This window comes from Pristiophorus japonicus, chromosome 8 (assembly GCF_044704955.1).
Source record: "Pristiophorus japonicus isolate sPriJap1 chromosome 8, sPriJap1.hap1, whole genome shotgun sequence".
Classification (NCBI taxonomy): domain Eukaryota; kingdom Metazoa; phylum Chordata; class Chondrichthyes; family Pristiophoridae; genus Pristiophorus; species Pristiophorus japonicus.
In genome coordinates this window covers 119,521,171-119,546,914 of record NC_091984.1, presented here as the reverse complement: position 1 = coordinate 119,546,914, position 25,744 = coordinate 119,521,171, and the positions used below count along the sequence as shown (strand labels likewise).

Below are 25,744 nucleotides of genomic sequence, written 5' to 3'. Positions count from 1 at the left end.
TGGACCAATCTGTAAGCATAGATATTGTAGATGCAAGGAAATAACGTATTAAACCCATTTCACACACTAGGACTAGAAAACATGCAGTTTGAGATATTACCTAAAGAGATGCTCAAACATCCAACTACCTTGCCGGGACTGACAAGAAAGGAATTTGTGTCTTATTTTCAATACACACTGGCTGATCGCCCATGGCCTTGCTCATTATTAGTTAAAGGAAATTGTATGGCCCAAATTTTGCGATCAGCGGCGAACAAACAGCGCCTAACGAGATTACACTTGCCCATGTAATTTCTTTGCCTGTTGCACTGCGATTTGCGGTAATTACTAGAGAACCGAAACAGCGCAGCGCCCTCTACACGGCATCGGGGACCTGTGCGAAAAGGAAAAGCAACAGCGTGTCTCCTCAACCAATCAGATTGAAGAATCCTTACTGAGACACATAGTCGAAACCAGGAAGTGCAAGTGGGAATATTTAATTCAATGTAAAATCATGTACAGTAAGTGAAATAGAGAGGAAACAAAAGATGGGATTAAGAGATGAGACAGAAAGTGAAACCTTAATAGTTTAAAAAAAAATCTCTAACAATTTAAATCTGAAGGAATGAGACTTCACACTTGTAAAAGTAAATTTTCAGTGCCACAGAGGTTGTTTGGCAGTAATTTGGACTTATTACGCCGTTAAAAATTCACTTACAATTAAATGGGCTAGCCCTAATTTTTTCTGGCATCTTTAGTGGGTATCTAATGGGCAAATATCGCAAAATCATGCCCTTCATGTATTTGAATGACATGTCTCTCGACGAGGTTGAGACTGGGAAATTAATAATGGGAAACAAGGAAATGGCAGAGACTTTCAACAAATATTTGGTATCTGTCTTCATGGTAGAAGACAATAAAAGCATCCCAATAGTAGTAGAAAATCAGGGGAAAAAGGGAGGGAGGAAATTAAAACAATCATCATCACTAGAGAAAAAGTACTAGGCAAACTAATGGGACAAAAGGCTGACAAGTTCCCTGGACCAGATGGCTTGCATCCTGATGTCTTAAAAGAAGTGGCTGCAGTGATAGTGGATGCATTGGTTGTAATCTTCCAAAATTCCCTAGATTCTGGAAAGGTCCCAGCAGATTGGAAAACCGCAAATGTAACGGTTATTCAAGAAAGGAGGGAGACAGAAAGCAGGATTCGATAGGCCAATTAGCCTAACATCAGTCGTTGGGAAAATGCTGGAATCCATTATTAAGGAAGTAGTAGCAGGACATTTTGAAAATCATAATACAGTCAAGCAGAGTCAACATGGTTTTATGAAAGGGAAATTGTGTTTGACAAATTTTTTAAGAGTTCTCTGAGAATGTAACAAGCAGGCAGAGTCAGCATGAATTTATGAAGGGGAAGTCATGTTTGACAAATTTGCTGGAGTTCTTTGAGGATGTAACGAACTGGGTGGATAAAGGGGAACCAGTGGATGTGGTGTATTTGGACTTCCAGAAGGCATTTGACAAGGTGCCACATAAAAGGTTACTGCACAAGATAAAAGTTCACGGGGTTGGGGGTAATATATTAGCATGGATAGAGGATTGGCTAACTAACAGAAAACAGAGAGTCGGGATAAATGGTTCATTCTCTGGTTGGTAACCAGTAACTAGTGGGGTGATGCAGGGATCAGTACTGGGACCCCAACTATTTACAATCTATATTAACGACTTGGAAGAAGGGACGGAGTGTAACGTAGCCAAGTTTTCTGACGATACAAAGATGGGAGGAAAAGCAATGTGTGAGGAGGACACAAAAAATCTGCAAAAGGACATAGACAGGCTATGTGAGTGGGCAAACATTTGGCAGATGGAGTATAATGTTAGAAAGTGTGAGGTCATGCACTTTGGCAGAAAAAAATCAAAGAGCAAGTTATTATTTAAATGGAGAAAGATTGCAAAGTGCTGCAGTACAGCAGGACCTGGGAGTACTTGTGCATGAAACACATGCACTAAAGGATAGTATGCAGGTACAGCAAGTGATCAGGAAGGCCAATGGTATCTTGGCCTTTATTGCAAAGGGGATGGAGTATAAAAGCAGGGAAGTCTTGCTACAGCTATATAAGGTATTGGTGAGGCCACACCTGGAATACTGCATGCAGTTTTGGTTTCCATATTTACGAAAGGATATACTTGCTTTGGAGGCAGTTCAGAGAAGGTTCACTAGGTTGATTCCGGGGACGAGGGGGTTGACTTATGAGGAAACGTCAAGTAGGTTGGGCCTCTACTCATTAGAATTCAGAAGAATGAGAGGTGATCTTTTCGAAATGTATAAGATTATGAGGGGGCTTGACAAGGTGGATGCAGAGAGGATGTTTCCACTGATGGGGGAAGACTAGAACTAGAGGGCATGATCTTAGAATAAGGGGCTGCCCATTTAAAACTGAGAGGAGGAAAGATTTCTTCTCTCAGAGGGTTGTAAATCTGTGGAATTCGCTGCCTCAGAGAGCTGTGGAAGCTGGGACATTGAATAAATTTAAGACAGAAAGAGACAGTTTCTCAAACAATAAGGGGATAAGGGCTTATGGGGAGCGGAGCTGAGTCCGTGATCAGATCAGCCATGATCTTATTAAATGGCGGAGGAGGCTCGAGGGGCCATATGGCCTACTCCTGCTCCTATTGTTCTTATAGGTTAAGTGAGTGGGCAAAAATTTGGCAGATGAAGTATAATGTGGGATAATGTGAGGTTATCCACTTTAATAGGAAGATAGAAGAGCAAAATATTATTTAAATGGAGACTACAGAATACTGCAGTAGAGGGATCTGGGTGTCCTCGTACATGAAACACAAATAGCATGCAGGTACAGCAAGTAATTAGTAAGGCAAATGGAATGTTGGTGTTTATTGCAAGGGGGATGGAGTATAAAGTAGGGAAGTCTCGCTACAACTGTTCAGAGCGTTGGTGAGACCAACTGCGTACAGTTTTGGGCTCCTTATTTAAGGAGGGATATACTTGCATTGGAGGCAGTTCAGAGAAGGTTCACGGGTTGATTCCTGGGATGAAGGGGTTGTCTTATGAGGAAAGGTTGAGCAGATTGGGCCTATACTCATTGGGGTTTAGAAGAATGAGAGGTAACCTCATTGAAACAAGATTGTGGGGGCTTGACAGGGTAGATGCTGAGAGGATGTTTCCCCCCTTGGAGGAATCTAGAACTAGGGGGCATAGTTGCAGAATAAGGGGTCGCCCATTTAAGATGGAGATGAGGAGGAATTTCTTCTCCGAGGGTTGTGAATCTTTGGAATTCTCCAGAGAGCAGTGGAGGCTGCCTCATTGAATATATTCAAGGCTGAGATAGAAAAATCTTTGAAGAACAGGGGAGTCGAGGGTTATGGGGAACAGGCAGGAAAGTGGAGTTGTGGCCAAGACCAAATCAGCCATGATCTTAATGAATGGCGGAGCAGGCTCGAGGGGCCGTATGGCCTACTCCTGCTCCTATTTCTTACATTCTTATGTACCGGCGTCACAAGGCTTGGGGAGGAGCAGAGCAACTCAGGCAGCAACTTCTAGAAGCTGCTGTCCAATTTACTCCTTAATAACAGTGAGTGGTAACAACCTCACCGTTATTCTTGCAGACCAGGATTTTGTGGTCGGAACAACAGTGAGGCAATCAGCATTCACCATTATTATGGAGTAAATCGGACAGCAACTTCCAGCATCCGCACATTGCGCAGTTAAACATGGAAATCAGGAAGTTGTTGTCCGAGTTGCCCTGCAAGCCATCACAGCTGCTTCCAACATTTATAATTCATTGGCAATAAAGAGAATACATGAGGAACTGGGACACGGTTTAGATATACACCTCGATATTGAGTTGAACTGTTTTTTGATTTCTCAACGCTCCCATATTGCCAAGCCCATTTGTAAACATATAATGGTAGTATATTAATTATACATGCTTTGAATTCATTACACTTCAAAGTGTCAAAAGGTTTTTTTTTAAAAGAGAAAGAAAGGCAGTCATTTCATGTTGCTTTCTTCACATCCAGAGCCAGAAATTTACAAGGATCTGTCAATATGCAAACTTTCCTCACCAACAACATTTCGTCTTTAATTGATCAAATCATATGTTCCTCTGACAACTAGTCAGGTGCGAGAGAGAAAACAAAATAATTTCCTCCACAGATAGTGAATGCATTGGTTTTGTCTGACCAAGGACCAATAAATATCAGCAAAGGCACAATGTGCAAATTTGAACACAATACAGCTCTGGAACTTGATCTCAAAACCACCTAATGGCTAACATGTCTTTCCAATTAACCTCACTCACCCAGGGAATTTTATTTTTGTTACAATGCACATTTAAAAAAAAAATACTTTACAAGCAAAATCTAATTAAGTACAAAGCATTTTCCATATAGAAAGAATTGCACAATCCTTTACATCTAGGTATCCACAAGGTCAAAAAAGACTGCGAAAGCAATGAACCGATCATTGAGATCCATTGCGACAAAATCATGGTTATATTAACAAACTGGGGCCTGAATTGGTGCTGCCAATGATTTTTCACAAAGGGGGTGGGAAAGGAACCGCTAAAAGAAAAATCACTGCAGTTACAGAGGGCTCAATTTTCCCCAATGCTGTTTTTTGGTGTATTGCCAGAGTTATGTCCGTTTTTCTTGGCCCCAACTACTCCAAAAAAACAGTAGCAAGTTTCCCCATTCTATTTTTTTTTTAATTGGCGCCGCACAGCCTGTCCTGTAGCCTTGGGGGGTGGGGTGGAGCTTAATGTCTCTGCTGAAAATACGATGCTGCCCCTTCTGCGAAAAAAAAAGGACGATTTTGATGTCAGTCCTATGGCGCATATACCCAGTACAGCTCACGGTCTGCATTCAGCCATTTTTAAAGAGCCAGTTGTGTGTGAGAACTTTAATTCTCATTGGAAAAATTGGAGCTGCAATAAAAGATGCAACGCGGTGCAAGGACCAAGAATTTCTTACAGGATGAAGTGGAGGCACTAGTTACTGTGATTGAGGCCAGATGGCACAAGCTGGACACCAGCAGTGGTCACATAAAAGATCCACCAAAAGAGATGAATATACGCTGGAACCAACTTGCACAGGATTACTGCGCAATGGTGACCACCCCGAGGTCTGGAGGCCAGTGCAAAAAGTGGCAGGACCTTGGGTCAAGTAGTTAGTATAAGTAATATTTTCATTTATTCATTGGAATTGCAATTGTAAATGTGACCATCTGTATGTCCCACCCAGCAGAAAGACATCTTCTCTAAAAAGTTATATTTTTATCTTTGCAGAGGAAAGTGGCACACAACAAACAAGAAAGAACTCGAACAGGAGGAGACCCAGCAAATCTACACCCACTGACACCCTTGGAAGACAGGGTCGCTGCTTTGATGGGTCCTGCCTGGAGAAAAGCAACCACCACTGCACAAGCTGGGCCTACACTCGAGGGAGAGGGTAAGTCCTGCAAATTCCAGTCTGACTTTGCTAAATGTTAAGTACTGCGCAGGCTAGCCATGCTTCAGTTCATGGGGATGTCTCCGCCAGCTAGGCTTTGGTTGATGCAATGTGCTGTCATTCATCGTAGTCCTTCAAATCAACCGGCTGCCTGCGCTGTGAGAGCCTACTCATGCCACCCACCCTGCCCTCAACTCTGCTGTTAACCATTTGTCTGTTCTGTTATATTTTGCAGAACTTGAGGCCAACCCTGACGATGCAGAAGATTCTTCAGACGCGGACGAGCCTGAAGGGGAGAGCATCTTCCAATCCCACCTTCCAGACCAAGAGCATGGGGCTGAGGGTGAGGGGATGGATGAAGTCTCCACTGTTGTACTCACTCTGGAGGAGGTGCAGGTGCTGCCCATTGAGGTGCCAGCCCCTTCCCTGAGTGGTTGAAGTGTTGGTGGGACATTCCATGGTTTCCCACAGTCCGAGACTGGGGATTCCAGTGGGGTGCAGCGAGACACACCCAATGCCCCACCGTCCAAGGTTGTGGGTCCCTGTGGGGTGCAGCAAGGCACACCCAGGGCCCCACCATCCGAGGCTGCGGGTCCCAATGGGATGCAGCGAGCCACACCCAGAGTGAGGAGGGGAAGGAGAGCTCTACAGTGCTCTCCTGAGGTGCAGGATCTAACAGATGTGGTTCAGATGATGGCAATGAGTGCGGAGAGCATTAACCTTACCCGATCACTCCCGGACACCATCAGTGGGGTGGGTGATGAGGCATCGGGACTGTCGGGAGAAGTAACAACACTCTCACGAGAAATGGGAACACTGTCTGATAATATGAGGGAGGGAATGTCTCAGTCAGCTGAAACAATGTCAGTGCACATGAGGGAGGCAACGTCGCAGGTAGTTGATACACTGTCAAGGCACATGAGGGAAGAGTTAGTTGCTGCAATAAGGGAACATGCCCTGACCCCACGCCCATTGACAGAATCAACTGCCACTCCCACTGCAATCCCTAGACCAGCCTCTGAAGAAACCCAAGCCGGGCCCTCCACATTATCGCCTGCCTCCCCCATCAAGAAGCATGCATTACCGAGATTTCAAAAGAATAAGCTTGGTACCAACCCGAGAAATGACTGCCTGCGGGCAGGGGTGGAGTCACCAAGACCAAGCGCAGTGAAGGAGTGATGGGTGCAGCCTTTCTTTGCTGCTGTTATTATTATTATTGTTACTGTTGTAACAGTTCTCAAATTAAAAGTATTTTGTAAGTTACGTAAATTTACAAGGTTAGAAGTTTGTAAGTGATCGTAAGAGTTTGTAAGTGATCCTAACTGCAAACTTTAAAGTTTGATATAGGAATATTTTTATTAAAGTTAAGTTAAGTACAAACAAATGAGATCACCTCTCATTCTTCTAAATTCTAGAGAATATAAGAATTAGGAGCAGGAGTAAGCCATTCGGCCCCTAGAGCCTACTCCGCCATTCAATGAGATCATGGCTGATTTTCTACCACAACTCCACTTTCTTGCACTATTCCCATATCCCTTAATATCCAAAAATCGATTGATCTTGGTCTTGAATATGCTCAATGACTGAGTCTCCACAGCCCTCTGGGATAGAGAATTCCAAAGATTCACCACCCTCTGAGTGAAGAAATTTCTCATCTCAGTCCTAAATGGCCGACCCCTTATTCTGAGACTGTGACCCCTGGTTCTAGACTCCCCAGCCAGGGGAAACATCCTTTCTGCATCTACCCTGTCAAGCCCTTCAAGAATTTTGTATGTTTCAAATGAGATCACCTCACATTTGTCTAAACTCTATAGAGAATATAGGCCTTGTCTACTCAATCGCTCCTCATAGGAGCGAAACTGTACACAATACTCCAGGTGCGGTCTCACCAGGGCCCTATATAATTGCAGTAAGACGTCTTTACCCTTATTCTCAAATCCTCTTGTAATAAAGGCCAACATACCATTTGCTTTCTTAATTGCTTGTTGTACCTGCTTGTTAACTTTCAGTGATCAGTGTACAAGGATAAGATCCCTCTGTACACCAACATTTCCCAATCTCTCACCATTTAACAAATACTCTGCTTTTCTATTTTTCCTACCAAAGTGGATAACTTCACATTATATTCCATTTGCCACTCACCTAGCCTGTCTATATCCCCCTGAAGTCCCTTTGCATCTTCCTCATAACTTAGATTCCCTCCTAGTTTTGTTATCAGCAGCAAACTTGGATATATTACATTTGGTCCCCTCATCCAAATCATTGATATATATTGTGAATAGCTTACCCAAGCACCGATCCTTGCGGCAACCCACTAGTTACAGCCTGAAAACTCAAATATGACCCCTTTATTCCTGTTTTCTATCTGTTAACCAATCCTCAATCCATGCTACTATATTACCCCCAATCCCATGAGTCCTAATTTTGTTCAATAACCTCTTGTGTGGCACCTTATCAAATGCCTTCTGAAAATGCAAATACACTACATCCACTGATCCCCCTTATGTAATTCTGCTACTTACAAACTCAAAATCTCTAACTGACATCAAACATGATTTCCCTTTCATAAATCCGTGTCGACTCTATCCAATCCTATTATTATTTTCTAAGTGCCCTGTTACCACATCCCCATTAAACTTTTGAATAAAATATATTTTTAATTAACTGAATCATTTACATTATTTGTTCCATTATTAACGCAACTTTTTGAGCTAAAGACTCATTTCAAGGATATACTGGCTTTGGAGGGGGTACAGAGACAATTCACTAGGCTGATTCCGGAGATGAGGGGGTTACCTTATGAGGACAGATTGAGTAGACTGGGTCTTTACTCGTTGGAGTTCAGAAGGATGAGGGGTGATCTTATAGAAACATTTAAAATAATGAAAGGGATAGACAAGATAGAGGCGGAGAGGTTGTTTCCACTGGTCGGGGAGACTAGAACTAGGGGGCACAGCCTCAAAATACGGGGGAGCCAATTTAAAACCGAGTTGAGAAGGAATTTCTTCTCCCAGAGGATTGTGAATCTGTGGCATTCTCTGCCCAAGGAAGCAGTTGAGGCTAGCTCATTGAATGTATTCAAGTCACAGATAGATAGATTTTTAACCAATAAGGGAATTAAGGGTTATGGGGAGCGGGCGGGTAAGTGGAGCTGAGTCCACGGCCAGATCAGCCATGATCTTATTGAATGGCGGAGCAGGCTCGAGGGGCTAGATGGCCTACTCCTGTTCCAAATTCTTATGTTCTTATGTTCCATTATTTGTGCCATTAACACATTACGGGACAGGTCCAAACAGTAAACATGGTCCATGTGGAATAATTGCTGCTGAGCCTTCAGGCAGCAAAGCGTCCACTGATGAGCTGTTGACACAAGGCTCGAGCAATCGTTAAAAGGGGCACGATGGCCCATCCTCCTCCACCGTTGTGCTCCAAGTTCAGGTAGTTGCATGGCTTCCTTGTCATCTACATCTTTCTCATCATCATCAGCCACTCTTACCTCAGGTGGGTCTTCTACTACTCGCTGCTGCTGCCTCATGATGGCTAAATTATGCAGCATGCAGCACACAACAGTGAACTGACCGACAATCTCAGGGGAGTATGGCAAGTAATCTCCGGAATGGTCCAGGCATCGGAAACACTGTTTCAAGATGCCAATGGTCCTCTCTATTATGCTGCGCATCGCAAAATGCAACATGTTGTATTCCCGGTCAGCTTTCGTCCGGGTTAAGCGTAGGGGCATCATGAGCCAGGTGGCGAAGCTGTACCCTTTGTCTCCCAGTAGCCAGCTCTGCCCTTCTGGCTGCTACTGAAACATGGCAGATAATATGCTCTCGTGTAGGATGATCACATCATGGGCGCTTCCAGCGTATCTTGCATCAACTGATGATGCGATGCACGTTGTCACACACGAGCTGCACAATGGAGTGGAAGCCTTTTCTGTTCCTTTACATCTCAGAATCCTCCAAAGGTGCTCACAAAGCGATGTGGGTACAATCAATGCAGCCTTATAGCTTTGGGAAGCCAGCAATCCTTGAGAAGCCCTTAGCCCTTTGACTCATCGCCTGAGCGGTCATGGGGAACTTTATGTAGTAATTCCTCTGGGCATATAGTGCAGCAGTCACCTGCCGATTGCATATATGTGTTGCATGTTGAGAAATGGCACACACATCCCCAGTTGTAGCCTGGAACGATCCAGATGCATAGAATGAAAGTGCAGCTGTAACCTTCACTTCAACTGACAAAGCAGTCCTCCTGATGCTTCTAGGTTGCAGGTTTGCTTTTACTAACTCACAGATCTCAGTTACAACTTCTTTGCAGAAACGCAGCCTTCTCACGGTCTGCATCACTCAGGTGCAGGTATGAACGCCTGTCTCGATATACCCGATGTGGGTATGGCCTCCTGCCCATCACCCTACGTGCACTGAGGTTTCTCATGCGAGGACATCAAATCAATTGTCCCCTCCGCAGCACCATCATGCAGATGGCTTGCACAAGGTATGGCATTGTCAATATTGTCCCCATGAGTAAATTGTACCTGTGCAAGAAGCTCAAAACGGCAGGCAGGACAAGGTTCTTTGTTCTTTCTCCTCAAGGTCGACGCCCTAGTATGGACCACACCCAGGTCTGAGCAGGCGCAATGACACCGAGCTTCACTTGATGCGAGTGTAGGCTTTTCATTCCTTCCTTTCGCCTTCCAAAGCCGCCCCCCCCCCCACCCCCGAGCCTGTACGAGGGACCAATTCTGCCGGCCGACGCTCCGACCCTTGAGCCCGGTTTGGAGATGTTCGGTGGTGGTGTGTCAGTTTTTTCAAAATGAATAAACTTAAAGAATTCCATTAAACTTCCATTTCCTGCATTTTAAGTTTGAAAAAATTAAGCTTAATGTGTTCTTAACTCCCTGCAAAACTTCACATAAAAACAACGGCGTCTTTCTGCGCTGGTTTTTCTTAGGTGCCCAGAAGGTTTTTCGGAAGTGGTCACATACACCGTCCTAGGAGAAATTTAAATTGGCCAAATTTCCATAATTGTGAAAAACTGGCAGACATCAGGTTACAACTTCTTTGCGGAAACGCAGCCTTCTCAATCAGTCTGCATCACTCAGGTACAGGTATGAACGCCCATCTCAATATATGATGCAAAAAAAACCTAACCCCAAAAAATCGTAACTGAGTTACGCTGGCGCACAAAGATTGGGGAAAATTGGATTTTAAAAATTTAGGCCAATAAAATGGCGTAAATTACTGGGGAAAATGGAACCCATGGAATTGGGTGTTGTTCACCGTAAATCAGGTACAGTGCTAGTCAATCATACAAGCGATCAGAGCATATTACATACCAGAGTGTGCCCATATTATGCAATAATACCCAGTTTATACACTAGCATAACTCCAGGGTTTAACATTCGGACTCTTTGTGATCTGAATTGTTCCTATCGCACAGGCCCTCGTCTATGCTTCTCCAATCTTTTAGAAAACAGACGGAGAAACATTTACTAAGACAAGGCCAGATAACGAATCATTACGCTGCTTTACTTCACGGAGTAACAATCAAAATACGTAGCTCGATCGTGCTTCCCTCCTCCAAAACATGGTGGAAAATAATAAACCACATGCTCTGTCACTTTCCTGGGCTGAGTTACTGGTTATTGGCATTACCTTTCTTTCAGACTAATGATTACATAAACAGACCGCATTTTTAGCTTCAAGCCCCAAGCCTCAAACCTACACCTCAATGTTGAGAATCTGATTGACCATGCATTCGTTTGTTCCTTTTTCCTGTGTGTTCCCAGCCAGGGGGTGGTTGGGGGGGGCTCTGATGTTAACCTCTGTCCCGTTAGTGATGTGTCAGTCGACCTGACAAAGTTGGCTATCTTTCCTTCACATGTGGGACATGGGTTTAAGAGAAAACATCTACCGTTCTCAAATTGAATAGGGATCATCTGGCTAATGGGCCTGAGATGAGATAATTGACCATCACCGAATCAGCTAGGAATAGACTGGGTTATGGTCTCATAAATGCACATCCTCAAAGGTCAGTGTTTGTCAGCATGTATTAGCTCTAGAATTACCAGACTTATCCATTTGGAATGGCCAAAGGAATCATGACTGATTTAAAGAGCCACTTGCAGTTCACTGTACAAGCCATGAGTACTTAGACATGGATGACTTAATCTTGGAGATGGCTTAATCTTGGAGCCAAGCATATGCTACTGGCAGGATCACTAGGTAAGCGAATGACATTGTATAACTATAATAAAAACTGAAAATGCTGGAAATCTCAGCACAGACCCGAAACGTTAACTCCATTTCTCTCCACAGATGCTACCTGACCTGCTGAGATTTCCATCATTTTCGGTTTTTATTTCAGATTCCAGCATCTGCAGTATTTTGCTTTTGACCTTGTACAACTAGTTCATCTAGCTCTTTTTTTCAATAAAAATTAATTCCGGGAAAGTGGACTTCGTTGGCATTTATTGTCCATCCTAGTTGTCCTGAACTGAATGGTGTGCTAGGACACTTCAGAGGGCACCCAAGCATCAAGCACATTGGTGTGGGATTGGAGTCATACATAGACCAGACTAGGCAAGGACAGTAGGTTTCCCGCCCTAAAGAATATTAGTGAACCAGTTATCTTATTTACGACAATCCAATAGCTTCATGTTCACTTTTGTTTTTAAAGCAGATACCAGCTTGTTTAAAAAACTGAAATTCAAATTCTCAAACTGCCATGGTGGGATTTGAACTCTCATAATTGGTGCAGTCTCTGGATTACTTGTCCAGTAACATAACCACTGCACATTCTCTTGCATCTTGTTTTAAACTTAAACAAATTCACAGTGTTTTCAAACATACTTAAAAGTACAACTCAATCCCAAAAATCCTTTCCATAAAAGGAAAACAGTGATCAAAATTCACAAACATGACAATTGGAAAGATTCATTTCAATCCCACACATTGCATATATGATGTTGGCAGAGCTGTACAAATGGACAATGTGCAGACAAAGGGTATAAATTACATAGGATATACAGCACAGAAACAGGCCATTCGGCCCAACAGATTCATGCCAGTGTTTATGCTCCACACAAGCCTCCGCCCATTGTTCTTCATCTAGCCCCATCAACACATCCTTCTATTCCTTTCTCCTTCATGTGTTTATCTAGCTTCCCCTTAAATGCAGCTTTGATATTCGTCTCAATTACTCTTTGTGGTAGCGAGTAACCACTCTTTAGGTAAGGATTCTCAATTCCCTATTGGATTTATTAATGACTACCTTATATTTATGGTCCCTAGTTCTGGTCTCCCCACCCTTTCATAATCTTAAAGACCTCTTTCAGGTTACCCCTCAGTCTTCTTTTTACTGAAGAGCCCCAGCATGTTAAATTTTTCCTAATAGGTATAACTTCTCACTCTTGGTTCTGGTTATCATTCTAGTAAATCTTTTTGCACATTCCCCAGTGCTTCTATATCCTTTTTATTATATGGAGACCAGAACTGTTCAGAGTATCCCAAGTGTGGACTAACCAAGGTTCTATACAGATTTAACATAACTTCTCTACTTTTCAATTATTTCCCTGTAGAAATGAACCCTAATGCATTGTATGCTTTTTTAAAATGGCCTTATTAACCTGTGTCGCTACTTTTAGTGGTTTGTGTATCTGTACCCCCAGATCCCTCTGCTCCTCTACCCCATTTTAGACACTTATTTTCCAAGGAGTATGTGGTCTCCTTATTTTTCATACCAAACTATACTATTGTGTGCGACTTTTGGGAAGGGGAGGGTGAGGAATAAGACTTCACATCAGAGTTCTGCACAATTAATTGTTTAAACTGGATCTCAAAACAATGGAACCATTTCTTATTCTTATGCTATTCGACTCTCATTTGAATACCAATTATTTACAATATACATCAATGATTTAGATGAAGGAATTGAATGTAATATCTCCAAGTTTGCAGATGACACTAAGCTGGGTGGCGGTGTGAGCTGCAAGGAGGATGCTAAGAGGCTGTAGGGTGATTTGGACAGGTTAGGTGAGTGGGCAAATGCATGGCAGATACAGTATAATGTGGATAAATGTGAGGTTATCCACTTTGGTGGCAAAAACAGGAATACAGATTATCTGAATGGTGACAGATTAGGAAAAGGAACGAGAGCTGGATGTCATGGTGCATCAGTCATTGAAGGCGGCAAATGGCATGTTGGCCTTCATAGCTCAAGGATTTGAGTATAGGAGCAGGGAGGTCTTATTGCAGTTGTACAGAGCCTTGGTGAGGCCACACCTGGAGTATTGTGTTCAGTTTTGGTCTCCTAATCTGAGAAAGGACATTCTTGCTATTGAGGGAGTGCAGCGAAGGTTCACCAGATTGATTGCCGGGATGGCAGGACTGACATATGAGGAGAGACTGGATCAACTGGGCTTGTATCCACTGGAGTTTAGAAGAATGAGAGGGGATCTCAGAAACATATAAAATTCTGACGGGATTGGACAGGTTAGAGGCAGGAAGTATGTTCCCGTTGCTGGGGAGTTCCAGAACCAGAGGTCACAGTCTAAGAATAAGGGGTAAGCCATTTAGGACCAAGATGAGGAGAAACTTCTTCACTCAGAGAGTTGTTAACCTGTGGAATTTCTACCGCAGAAAGTTGTTGAGGCCAGTTCGTTAGATATATTCAAAAGGGCGTTAGATATGGCCCTTACGGCCAAAAGGGATCAAGGGGTATGGAGAGAAAACAGGAAAGGGATACTGAGGTTGGATGATCAGCCATGATCTTACTGAACGGCGGTGCAGGCTCGAAGGGCCGAATGGCCTGCTCCTGCACCTAATTTCTATGTTTCTATGTTTAAAAGACCAACCGTCAGTACATTCCACGTATAACTTCTCCTGCCAAATTATCTGCATCATTCAGCAGGTCAATTAAACAAAGATGGCTAATACTATAAGAACATAAGAAATAGGAGCAGGATTAGGACATTTGGCCCATCAAGCGTGCTCCGCCATTCAATAAGATCATGGCTGATCTGATCATGGACTCAGCTTCACTTCCCTGCCCGCTCTCCATAATCCTTTACTTCCTTATCGCTCAAGAATCTGTCTATCTCCGCCTTAAATATATTCAATGACCCAGCCTCCACAGCTCTCTGGGGCAGAGAATTCCATAGATTTACAACCTCCGAGAAGAAAAAATTCCTCATCTCAGTTTTAAATGGGCGACCCCTTATTCGGAGACATAGGGCCCAAATTTCCCCAGCCGCTTAGAGCGGCATAGTTAGCCATGGCACGCCAACTTCATGAGGGAAAAAACGTGCCGAAAACTTACAGGGATAATTTGCCATTCCTGGATCACTGTGGTTCCGTGGTGTGGCGCTGAGAAACCTGTAGGGGGGTGCGGAGCTTGGGCAGCGTTTGCTCAGTGCAGCCAGCAGGGGGGCGGGGCTTGGGCCCAGCGGATGCTCAAGTGCCGGCAGGGGGACCCATGACCGTTTAACGCACATGGGGCAGGAACCTTGGCAATCGGCCATTTAAAGGGAGAGCGTTTTCAGCAGCTTTGGCAGTGGGCTATATTAGGTGTGAATTGTGATTTTTTTTGGTGGCTGAGGGAGTGGAAAGGAGTGTTGCAAAGGTGCATGAAAGGTGAGAACTGTGTGTTTTCAAGATCACCTGAGTGTAGATCCAATACACCAATGACGCAAGAGCCTGCAACAGGAAGAACAACTTCTTGCATGAGGAGGTGGAGAAATTAGTCACGGTCATTGAGGACAGGTGGCAGGAGCTGGATATCAGTAAGAGTGGTCCCACAAAAGTTACACTCAAAGAACTGAGGAGACGTTGGAACCTAGTTGCAGAAGAACTCTCCGCAGGGGTGAATACCGCAAGATCTGGAAGCCAGTGTAAAAAGAAATGGCAGGACGTTGGTCACGTAGTGAAAGTATTATCTTGATTTTTAACTGGAATTGCAATTGTTACTGTGATCATCTGTATATGTCCCACCCATCAGAAGCTCACCATGTGTCAAAAATTATATTTTCATCTTTGCAGAAGAAATTGCACGACAACAAAAGGGAAAGAATTAGAACAGGAGGAGGGCTGCCAAATCTGCACCAACTATCACCACTGGAACAGAGGGTCGCTGCCTTGCTGAGTTGCACCAGCAGAAAAAGAAACAGCCCTGCACAAGCTGGGCCCACATACGAGGGTGAGGGTCAATTATGAAAATGCATCGTCGCCCTTCAAATCAACCCACTTACTGGCCTGCTACGCGTGAGACTACTCATTCCACCCATCCTGCCTCCTCCTGTGCTGCTAACCATTTGACTGATCTGTTGTATTTTGCAGAAGACGACGACAATTCTGAACATCCTGAAGATCAACAAGATCATCCAGATGCATCCACTCCAGACCAAGGCGGGTGGGGAGAGGAGGGGCCCATGGATCTGTGTTCACAGGAGAATGCTGATCATGATATGTCCATGGTGCAGGGCATCCCTTTGCCAGACACCTCCATGAGCTCTGCCACGACATTCCTTGGTTTCACACCTTCCGAGGTTGCGAGTCCCAGTGGCGGTGCTGAAATGCAAGCTGGAATACCCAGGGCCCCACCATTCCAGCCTGCAGCTCGCACTGGAGGGGTGCCGCTAGGCAGACCCACGGCGAGGGGAAGGAGAAGCCGACCAGTCTCTCATGAGATGCAGCCTTCATCAGATGTGCATCAGATTATGTCATTGGGTGAGGAGACCAAGGCCCTCACCCGATCACTCGTGGCCACCGTCAGTGGGGTGCGTGATGAGGTTGCGACACTGTCGGGAGAAATATCAGCACTGGGACAGGAACTGAGGGCGGGCATGTCAGAGGGAGTGCAAACGATGGCAGAGGCCATGAGGGAGCTAGCTGCTGTAATAAGGGCACACAGGCCGGACAATCAAATGCCACTCCCACTGCAATCTCCGCACCAGCCTCTGTTGAGACCCAAGCCGGGCCCCCCAACCTCCTCAACCCCCCACTACCATCAACGTTCCTATGAGGAACTGCACATTCCCTGATATGTGGGTGAGAGATGGGTGCAGCCTTTCTTTGCTGTTGTTGTTGTTATTGAAGTGCATTGTAAACTTTCCAATTATATTTTGCATTAAGACTGAATCATGTTCCATCATCACCACACATTTAGGAACAACTGTAAAAAAAAAAAAATCCTCACCCCTACAGTCATGCGTACCTGCTGCCCCTAGACCTAGCCGAAGGGCTAGCCGGTGTATTCTGCAGTCAGCAAGGCAGGACTGCTCTATTTTCAGTAGCTAATTCATCTTTCCTTTATTTTTTGATGATGTTGTGCTGATGCTCTGAAGGTGGTTTTGTGTATTAGAATCCTCTAACTCACCGCTCCCCACCCCCCCCTATCTCTGGCTACCTGCGCTGATTTCTTAAATGTAGGTAAGGTTTTTCTGTGCCTACAAAAGTGGCCTAAGTTAGCTTGAGTAACTTTTAGCTGGCCAAATTTGCTTCTATGCCAAATTTGCTTTTGAAAAAAAAACTAAACTAAAAAAAAAACTAACTGACTTACACTGGAGCAAGTTAAATGGGGAAATTTGCGATATTTAAGTTACTCCAAAAAAAGATACTTGCTCCAAAAAAAGCGGGGCAACTCCTGTGGAAATTTGAGCCTATAGTCCCACAGTTTTAGATTCCCACATGAGTGGAAATATCCTTTCTGCATCCACCTTGTCGAGCCCCCCCATTATCTTATATGTTTCGATAAGATCACCTCATTCTTCTGAATTCCAATGTGTATAGGCCCAACCTACTCAACCTATCTTCATAAGTCAACCCCCTCATCTCCGGGATCAACCTAGTGAACCTTCTCTGAACAGCCTCCAATGCAAGTATATCCCTCCTAAAATAGAGACCAAAACTGTACGCAGTGCTCTAGGTGTGGCCTCACCAATACCCTGTACAGTTGTAGCAGGACTTCTCTGCTTTTATACTCCATCCCCCTTCCAATAAAGGCTAACATTCCATTTGCCTTCCTGACTATTTACTGTACCTGCATACTAATGTTTTGTGTGTCATGCACAAGGACCCCCAGGTCCCTCTGTACTGCAACACTTTGCAATTTTTCTCTATTTAAGTTGTAATTTGCTTTTCTATTTTTTTCTGCCAAAGTGGATAACCTCACATTTTCCCACATTATATTCCATGTTTTTGCCCACTCACTTAGCCTGTCTATATCCCTTTGTAGATTTTGTGTGTCCTCCTCACAATTTGCTTTCCCGCCCATCTTTGTATCATCAGCAAACTTGGCTACATTACACTCGGTCCCTTCATCCAAGTCATTTAGATTGTAAATAGTTGAGAACCCAGCACCAAGCCCTGCGGCACCCCACTATTCACTGGCTGTTGACCAGAAAATGACCCATTTATCCCAAAACTCTGTTTTCTGTTAGTTAGCCAATCCTCTTATGCCTGCTAATATATTACCCCCAACCCCATGAACTTTTATCTTGTACAGTAACCTTTTATGTAGCACCTTATCAAATGCCTTCTGGAAATCCAAATACACCACATCCACTGGTTCCCCCTTATCCACCCTACTCGTTACATCCTCAAAAAGCTCAGCAAATTTGTCAAACATGATTTCCCTTTCATAAAACCATGCTGATTTTGCTTGATTGAATGCTTTTCCAAATGTCCCACTACTGCTTCCTTAATAATGGACTCCAGCATTTTCCCAATGACAGATGTTAGGTTAACTGGTCTATAGTTTCCTGCTTTTTGCCTGCCTCCTTTTTTTTAAAAATAGGAGCGTTACATTTGCGCTTTTCCAATCCGCTGGGACCGCCCCAGAATCCAGGAAATGTTGGTAGATTGCAACCAATGCAGCTATCATCGCTGCAGCCACCTCTTTTAAGACCCTAGGGGACTTGTCTGCCTTTAGTCCCATTATTTTACCGAGTACTACTTCATTAGTGATAGTGATTGTATTAAGTTCCTCCCTCCCTATAGCCCCTTGATTATCCATTATTGGGATGTTTCTTCCCAGTATCAGAACTACAACTCTTTTGGTTGTAACCAATTAAGCAATTAAATCAAGTGCCCTCTTTGGGGGGGAGGGGGGGGGACACTCCAAACATTTTTCAGTGCCCTTTTTTGGGGTTTTTTATTTTGTTTTTTTCTGTTTGTATCAGAACTACAACACCTTTTCCCTGCCCTACCTGTTGGGTGATTTGCACCCAATGTGATGCTACCTGAATTTGCATCGCAGCCAACAAACAGCAAAACAAGTCCAAGATCACCTCGTACAGCAGTTTCAACATCAATGCTGATTTCAAGGTTGTGTGGATGAATGCCATTCATATTGCCCTTTTGGCATCATTTGAAACCTACACCAATTGAAGGATAAACACCGTATGTTCTCTAAATGGCCCAATGTAACTCAGTTAATGTAGAAACATTCAAAGGCTCTCTCGATAACCTGCCGAGAAAAGACTTGTCCTGTGTGGTACTGAGCCATACACAGCAAAATACCCAATGTTCAATTCCTGAGCTGTGCTGAGTTAAGTGACATCCAGGTCAGCAATTGAGGTGCTACAATTGGCCTCAGCATCTTGAGTTAGGAAAGGAGGGAGAGAAATAACAATCAGCCAGCCAGTATTCCCACACTTGTACACCAAAAAACATTTGATAAGTTGCCACACAAGAGGTTATAACACAAAATTAGGGCTTAGGTAATTGGGGCAATATATTAGCATGGAGCGAGGATTGGTTAACGGACAGAAAACAGAGAGTAGGAATAAACGGGTCGTTTTCGGGTTGGCAGGCTGTAACTAGTGGGATACCGCATGGATTAGTGCTTGGGCATCAGCTATTTACAATCTATATCAATGATTTAGATGAAGGGACCGAGTGTAATTTTTCCAAGTTTGCTGACGATACAAAGCTAGGTAGGAAAGTAAGTTATGAGGATGATTCAAAGAGGCTGCAAATGCATATAGACAGGTTAAATGAGTGAGCAATAAAATGGCAGATGGAATATAATGTGGAGAAATGTGAACTTCGGTATGAAAAATAGAAAGGCATATATTTTTTTTTAAAAAAGGAGACTGCGAAATGTTGGTATTCAGAGGGACCTGAATGTCCTTGCACACGAATCACAAAGTTAACATGCAGGTACAGCAGGCAATTAGGAAAGCAAATGGTATGTTAGCTTTTATTACAAGGTCCAGGTTGGAGATTGGAGTGTGGGCAGGTACAGCAGGAGCGGCGAAGTCGGGGAGAAGGAGCAACGAGTAATCGTGGAGCGACGAGATCAGGGTCCTGGAGAGGCACGAGTTCTGGGCTCAGCAGAGGCGAGGGCAGCACGAGCCAGCCCACACTGCGATATGTGTGCGCACTAGGTCTGTGCGGTAGAGCTGGTCTCCAGTCGTCTTGGTTAATCCGTGCCACTGGACCAAGACCTAGCTCTGTCAAACCCGTGTGGTGGCTGGGGTGCAACGGCCACCATACGTTAAAAAAAAATCCACGCACAGGCACTTTCCACCCTTTATCATGTAGTTCGGGACCGGGAATAGCACGTTGTTCATCGAAATACCCGTGAACTCATCCCTTTTTGACGTGGAAGTCATCCTCGATACGAGGGACTGCCCAAGAAGATTACAATGGGATTGGAGTATAAGGGTAAAGAAGTCTTACTGCAATTATATAGGGCCTTGGTGAGACCACACCTGGAGTACTGTGCGCAGTTTTGGTCTCCTTACCTAAGGAAGGATATACTTGCCTTCGAGGGAGAGCAATGAAGGTTCACCAGACTGATTCCTGGGATGGGGAGATTGCCCTATGAGAAGAGATTGAGTTGACTCGGCCTATATTCCCCAGAATTGATAAGGTGATCTCATTGAATATTACAAAATTCTTAAGGGGCTTGACAGGGTAGATGCTGTATGTTTCCTCTGGCTGAGAAGTCTAGAACTAGGTCACATTCTCAGAATAAGGGGTGATCCATTTAGGACTAAGAGGAGGAGAAATTTCTTCACTCAATGAATTGCCAATCTTTAGAATTCTCTACCAGAGGTCCGTGGATGCTCAGTCGTTGAGTATATTCAAGACAAAGATCCATAGATTTTTGGATATTAAGAGCATCAAGGGATATGAGGATAGTGTGGGAAGATGGAGTTAAGGTAATCAGCGATGATCTTATTAAATGGTGGAGTAGGCTCGAAGGGCCAAATGGCCTATTTCTTATGGTCTTATAGAGTGACCTCTGCTGGAAAGTGTGAATGTGCAGACGTGATCAGGCTTTATTGTGAAGCCCATCACAATCAAAACAGCCCGACAATATGCATGATTTAAACTTACACATGAAAAATGCCGAGGAGAGCTGCTGGTGCCCATGGAACTGTACCCCAGCAACAGTCAGCACCTTCAGGAGATACATTTTGCAAGGGAACAAGCTCAAATATACTTGTTAGCAACAGTTTAATAGAGCTAATATACTATACGAAAACTGTGATACACAGTAAATAGAATTCACACTATTGAAGTAAGGCTTGCAATTAGCTTGTGAGCCAAGAGTTACAGGTGGAATTAAACCTCCAATCATTGATGTGCATATTCAATTTAAAAACAGAGTATGCATATAAATAGCAATCAAGCACATACTTTTGCAAACAAGAGCACTTTAATCTGTTCAGATCATCAAATAGAACAGATCTAGCACGCTTTTGTAAATGAAAGTGCTGTTCCAAGCCGTTAGCCCTGTCATTGTGCCAATAGCTAATTAAAAGGTTATCGTGCCTTTTCTTGCTGCAGTTTCACTTCACAATCACGGAGATATATTGAAACTCATTACTTAATTGGACTCTTTAAAAGTGGTATCTTGCAAGTGTTTAGGTTTTTAAACAACTGATTTAGAAAGTCCTTTATGAAAATATTGAAGTACCATCTAGTGGTTTCTAGCACATTGTAGTGTGGAACTTAAAAGTTAGGAAATCTAAATTTAATGAGAATCTTAGCAAAATTTCCAGTGCCCAATCCTTCACATGTCAAAAGGAACTAGAAAACATGTGCATTTCTACAGAAGTGGTTGTCAATTAAGCACAGCAAAAAGCCTGCATATTGGAGTTAGAATGCATCAGTACTTTAAAGATAATTTATTTTAAACTTCACTTTTAGAAAATACTGGTGTTATATGTAGTTTATTTTCCTATATACATAAAGACTCATTACATTTGAACCTTCTGTCTGAAGTAGTGCAAAGGTCCCAGCTGGAATATTATGTCCAATTCTGGGCATCACACTTCAAGAAGGGTGTCAAGGCCTTTGAGAGGGTTCAGAAGAGATTTACTGGAATGGTACCAAGAATGCAGGACCTCAGTTACGTGGAGAGATTAGAGAAACTAGGATTTCTCTCTTGCAGCAGAGACGGTTAAAGGAAGATTTAATAGAAGTATTCAAAATCATGAAGGGTGCTGATAGAGTAAATAAGGAGAAACTGTTTAGTGGCAGAATGGTCAATAAGCAGAGGGCACAGATTTAAGGTCATTGGCAAAAGAACTAGAGGCAAGACGAGGAGAATTTTTTAAAAAAACACAGCGGGTTATGATCTGGAATGCACTGCCTGAAAGTGTGGTGGAAACAGATTCAATAGTAACTTTCAAAAGGGAAATGAATAAATACCTGAATGAGAAAAATGTGCAGGGCTACAGGGAAGGGGCAGGGGTGTGGGACTAATTGGATAGCTCTTTCAAAGAAGGCACGATGGACCAAATGGTTACTTCCTATGATTCTATTCATAGTACTGAACTATCATCTGGCTGAAGTATCACCTGGAAATCAATGTCCATCCCTTGTTTGCCTTTAATCAAAATTGAAAAATATCAAAAAATGTAATTGCCAATATTTTGACCACTAGAAAAAATAGCCTTTAAGGCATTTGAGAATTATCTGCAAATTTAATGGTTCAACGTCAGCACCAACCCTAATAAAATGACTCAAAATAAATTTTCTATAAAAGTGACTGAACTTTTAAATAGACCTTTTTAGTATTCTCCAAAATCTATCCTGATTTTTCTTCATAGTAATATTTAGTTTCCAGAAAAAAAGTTATTTTCAACCATGCTTTTTCCTCTTGGATTCATTATAATCCAAAAACAAATGAATTTACTCCTTGAATTGGGAGTTTGAGAGGACTGCACTAGGAGCATGTCATTGGGCGCTTCATTTTTTCTCACCAGGAATATCATCTTGAAGTAACTTCCACCATGGATTGGGCAGTCAAGGCAATGGGCTTTACTGCATGATCAGCTGCTTGAACATGCAATGTTAACAGAATGAGAATAATATCTGTAGGCTTTGCCCTGTATTTGAGTGATATATTCAAAAAGGCACAGCTTTTCCAACTGCAGTATGGGAGTTTAGTAGCAGGCAGCCCTGAGATTTAAATCGGTCACAGAATCTAGTTTTGAAGTCGAGGAAGTACCAAGACATCCAATGGAATTGGACAAAAATCAACATACACATTATCAGATTTACTAAATTTGTTCTACTTAGGAGACGAGAAGAATAGTAGTGTTGCCGTAAGGTTATCACACCATCTCAGTTTCAAATTCACTATTGAAAACCAGAATGGAATTATAACTTGTATACTTTTTAAAAAATGTACCAGGTTTGTGGTAACTAAATCTACACTGGGCCAAAATCACCTGCACCAAGTGAATTGCTACAAAGCAGGGATCACTATCAAGTTCCAAATGCATGAACTAAGCAAATACAAAACTTAGAACAGAATAATTTAATAATGCACACTGATGATATGAAATTAAAAATTATTTTACTATACGGAACCAGAATCTATTAGGGGGGGGGGGGAGAGGGAGGAGGGAGGAGAGAGAGAGGGAGAAGGGAGGAGAGAGAGAGAGAGAGAGAGGGAGGAGGGAGGAGAGGGGGGGAGAGGGAGGAGGGAGGAGAGGGGGGGAGAGGGAGGAGGGAGGAGAGGGGGGGAGAGGGAGGAGGGAGGAGAGGGGGGGAGAGGGAGGAGGGAGGAGAGGGGGGGAGAGGGAGGAGGGAGGAGAGGGGGGAGAGGGAGGAGGGAGGAGAGGGGGGGAGAGGGAGGAGGGAGGAGAGGGGGGGAGAGGGAGGAGGGAGGAGAGGGGGGGAGAGGGAGGAGGGAGGAGAGGGGGGGAGAGGGAGGAGGGAGGAGAGGGGGGGAGAGGGAGGAGGGAGGAGAGGGGGGAGAGGGAGGAGGGAGGAGAGGGGGGGAGAGGGAGGAGGGATGAGAGGGGGGGAGAGGGAGGAGGGAGGAGAGGGGGGGAGAGGGAGGAGGGAGGAGAGGGGGGGAGAGGGAGGAGAGGGGGGAGAGGGAGGAGGGAGGAGAGGGGGGAGAGGGAGGAGGGAGGAGAGGGGGGGAGAGGGAGGAGGGAGGAGAGGGGGGGGAGAGGGAGGAGAGGGGGGGAGAGGGAGGAGGGAGGGAGAGGGGGGGAGAGGGAGGAGGGGAGGGAGAGGGGGGGGAGAGGGAGGAGGGAGGAGAGGGGGGGAGAGGGAGGAGGGAGGAGAGGGGGGGAGAGGGAGGAGGGAGGAGAGGGGGGGAGGGAGGAGGGAGGAGAGGGGGGAGAGGAGAGGGGGAGGGAGGGGGGGAGAGGGAGGAGGGAGGAGAGGGGGGGGAGAGGGAGGAGGGAGGAGAGGGGGGGAGAGGGAGGAGGGAGGAGAGGGGGGGAGAGGGAGGAGGGAGGAGAGGGGGGGAGAGGGAGAGGGAGGAGAGGGGGGGAGAGGGAGGAGGGGGAGAGGGAGGAGGGGGAGGAGGGAGGAGAGGGGGGGAAGGGAGGAGGGGGAGAGGGGGGGGAGAGGGAGGAGGGAGGAGAGGGGGGAGAGGGAGGAGGGAGGAGAGGGGGGAGAGGGAGGAGGGAGGAGAGGGGGGGAGAGGGAGGAGGGAGGAGAGGGGGGGAGGGAGGAGGGAGGAGAGGGGGGAGAGGGAGGGAGGGGGGGAGAGGGAGGAGGGAGGGGGGGGAGAGGAGGAGGGAGGGGGGGAGAGGGAGGAGGGAGGGGGGGAGAGGGAGGAGGGAGGGGGGGGAGAGGGAGGGGGGAGGGGGGGGAGGGGAGGGAGGAGGGAGGAGGAGGGAGGGGAGGGAGGGAGGGAGGGGGGAGAGGGAGGGGGGAGAGGGAGGAGGAGAGGGGGGGAGAGGGAGGAGGGAGGGGGGGAGAGGGAGGAGGGAGGGGGGGAGAGGGAGGAGGGAGGGGGGGAGAGGGAGGAGGGAGGGGGGAGAGGGAGGAGGGAGGGGGAGAGGGAGGAGGGAGGGGGGAGAGGGAGGAGGGAGGGGGGAGAGGGAGGAGGGAGGGGGGGAGAGGGAGGAGGGAGAGGGAGGGGGAGGGGAGAGGGAGGGGGGAGAGGAGGGGGGGGGGAGGGAGGGGGAGAGGAGGAGGAGAGGAGGGAGGGAGAGGGAGGAGGGAGAGGGAGGGAGGGGGAGAGGGAGGAGGGAGGGGGGAGAGGGAGGAGGGAGAGGGGAGGGGGGGGAGAGGGAGGAGGGAGAGGGAGGGGGGAGAGGGAGGAGGGAGAGGGAGGGGGGGAGAGGGAGGAGGGAGGGGGGAGAGGGAGGAGGGAGGGGGGAGAGGGAGGAGGGAGGGGGGAGAGGGAGAGGGAGGGGGGGAGAGGGAGGAGGGAGGGGGGAGAGGGAGGAGGGAGGAGGGAGGGGGGGAGAGGGAGGAGGGAGGGGGGGAGGGGAGGAGGGAGGGGGGAGAGGGAGGAGGGAGGGGGGGGGAGAGGGAGGAGGGAGGGGGGGGAGAGGGAGGAGGGAGGGGGGGAGAGGAGGAGGGAGGGGGGGGGAGGGAGGAGGGAGGGGGGGAGAGGGAGGAGGGAGGGGGGGGAGGGGAGGGAGGGGGGGAGAGGGAGGAGGGAGGGGGGAGAGGGAGGAGGGAGGGGGGGAGAGGGAGGAGGGAGGGGGAGAGGGAGGAGGGAGGGGGGGAGAGGGAGGAGGGAGGGGGGGAGGGAGGAGGGAGGGGGGGAGAGGGAGGAGGGAGGGGGGGAGAGGGAGGAGGGAGGGGGGGAGAGGGAGGAGGGAGGGGGGGAGAGGGGAGGGGGAGGGAGGGGGGGAGAGGGAGGAGGAGGGGGGGGAGAGGGAGGAGGGAGGGGGGGAGAGGGAGGAGGGGGAGAGGGAGGAGGGAGGGGGGGAGAGGGGAGGGGGGGAGAGGGAGGAGGGAGGGGGGGAGAGGGAGGAGGGAGGGGGGGGAGAGGGAGGAGGGAGGGGGGGGGAGAGGGAGGAGGGAGGGGGGGGAGAGGCGAGGAGGGAGGGGGGGGAGAGGGAGGAGGGAGGAGGGAG

At 46.2% G+C, this 25,744-nt stretch overlaps 1 protein-coding gene across 1 annotated transcript in view; it reads right to left on the bottom strand.

Moving 5' to 3' along the window:
• plpp6 (phospholipid phosphatase 6) overlaps positions 1-25,744 on the bottom strand; it is a 42,697-nt gene that overhangs the window by 6,081 nt on the left and 10,872 nt on the right. The gene's annotated exons all lie outside the window — the stretch shown is intronic.